Consider the following 2,291-nt stretch of genomic DNA (forward strand, 5'->3'; position numbering starts at 1 on the left):
CTCCCAAGCCCAGTTCCCCAAAGTGCCCCCCCCCCCCATGGAGAATGGTGGGTCTGCAGGCTGCATACAAGTGATCTCAGCGACATTGCCGAGATCACTTGTACTGAACGAGCGGTGGCTTCCCCAAAGCAAGGCTAAATGTAGAAAACAACTACCCGCCCAAAACTGCATGTCCTGGGCATCGGGAGATAGGAATTCCACACCCCTGCTGCCCCTCTACTCCCTGCTGCCCCGAGGCCGGGCCTTGGTTGGCCTTGTGGGAAATCCAGCCCTGTGTACAGCTATCTATGAAAAGGTTTTATTTAACTATCAAAAGTGTTAATCTGCACTAAAACCTTCATCATATCTCTTCATCTCATCTGTTAGTAATCTTGATTTCAAAAAGCCAATAAAAAGGAAACGCAAGGGTGAAAAAAAAAGAAACAATTCTGGGTTAACCAATCATTTTTGGCATATATGTTCTCGCTGTTCCACATAACTGAGGGGTGTCCCTTGCCTAAATACATTGTTCTGGTAGGTGTCCCTCTTCTCATCTCAGAAAGTTGGAAAGTATGCCCTAATCCTAGTTTATCTTTGATTTATACCCTATATCCAACACATCTCTAACATTGCATGAGTAGTATGATTGGATGAGTTTTCCTGAAATTTGCTATAGCGTGACACATGACAGAATGTCATAATTAAAATTTCTACATAGTCAAGGTAGAATGGGGATGGCATGCAAGGAAATGAAAGGGGATACAAATGACCACAAGGATTTTAAAGATTGGAGAGAAGGATTATGCAATATATGGTTAATATTTAAGTATTTCTTTACTGGATAATTCCATTAAGAACTGCTTTTATGTAAAATTGAAGTTACAATTTCAAACAACTATAAACCTCTAAACATAGCTTAAACAGTAGTTCCACTTTTGCAGCCAAATTGAGATAGCATTTACTTTATGTTTGTTACATTGCATAACTTAAAATAAAAATGCTGCTTACCATTTTTAAGTGCTTTTTACTTGCATAAAAATCCTACCTACCGTGTTTCCCCGAAAATAAGACCTACCCCGAAAATAAGACCTACCCTGAAAAATAAGACCTAGTTCGGCTTTTGCCTCGGCTTTTACAATACATGAAAAGCTTCCGCTGAAAACTACATTTCCCAGCAGGGGCAGCGGCACAGCCAGTGGGGACGGAGTGAGGTCAGGGGAGGTGAGGGAACTTCTGACTGGTCCATGCGACGAGGTGGCTCCCTGGACGGCATCAGAGAGGAGAGCTCCAGGACAGCTGCAGCCTTCAGGTACTGTGTGATACAGTACATTCCATATCTCTGCTCTGTGTGACACCTGTGTGCCTCAGCCTCCACAGCATATTTTATCTCTATTATTTAAATTATGGTAGAAAAAAAGTATGTGGAGGGGATGCTCAATGGGGGGGAAAAAATAAGACATCCCCGCAAATAAGACCTAGTGTGTTTTTTTTTGGGGAAAAAAATATGACAGTGTCTTATTTTCGGGGAAACACGGTAGCTCCCCTCCCATGTAAAGTTAGGTGGCTGTGCACAATTATGTTTCTCTAATTAACCCTGTCTGTACTTTGCTTGCAGATCTCATTATCATTTGTAAAACTAGATTTGAACACAGTCCATCCTAACAAAGGATTAATATTTTCAAGTATAAGTACTGATATATGTCCAAGGACTCACAGATACAAGTACTGATACATTTTTGTGTATTGCCATGTGACAGTTTTTCTAAAACAATACAGACTAATGATTTCAGGACAGTGGTGGAGTGCCAGAGCCAGGTCCCAGCTGCAAACGCTGCAACGCTGGTAGTTCTCATGAAAATGCCAAGTATCGGCACTGGTATCGGTGCATCCCTACTTATTACATTGTACCTTACTAGTCCTTAGATGTAGTGGCGGTATTAGTTTGGATTTCTCAGGCTTAGAACATTTTTTACCAGGTTCAGAAAATACCTGGTGATCTTGCCAAAAGTCCTTGTCACTTCCTGTGAATTAAACTGAAAGTATTAAACAATCTTCTCTTTCTTGGTTAAAGTCCAGCCTGAGTGACAACCATGGCTACCTCTTTAGATACAGTGAAAAAGTAAGTGCAGCCAACCAGGGCGAGGAAGTGTGTTATTTGCAGGATTACCAGGTAAACATGAACGTGAAAAATCTGGGAAAAAAGAAATGAAGGCAGCTACCTCATCAAAGAACTGGTAAGCTGCAATATATTCAATTTTTTTCTTGGGTTTAGATTACACTAATTATAAGAGTGTCTTCATCTCTCTCTCTCT

At 41.1% G+C, this 2,291-nt stretch overlaps 1 protein-coding gene across 1 annotated transcript in view; it reads right to left on the reverse strand.

Annotated features, from left to right (window-relative positions):
• EPHB1 (EPH receptor B1) overlaps positions 1-2,291 on the reverse strand; it is a 259,254-nt gene that overhangs the window by 20,785 nt on the left and 236,178 nt on the right. The gene's annotated exons all lie outside the window — the stretch shown is intronic.

The sequence above is a fragment of the Nanorana parkeri genome, unplaced genomic scaffold (genome assembly GCF_000935625.1).
Source record: "Nanorana parkeri isolate BGI_ZX_2015 unplaced genomic scaffold, ASM93562v1 scaffold192, whole genome shotgun sequence".
Classification (NCBI taxonomy): domain Eukaryota; kingdom Metazoa; phylum Chordata; class Amphibia; order Anura; family Dicroglossidae; genus Nanorana; species Nanorana parkeri.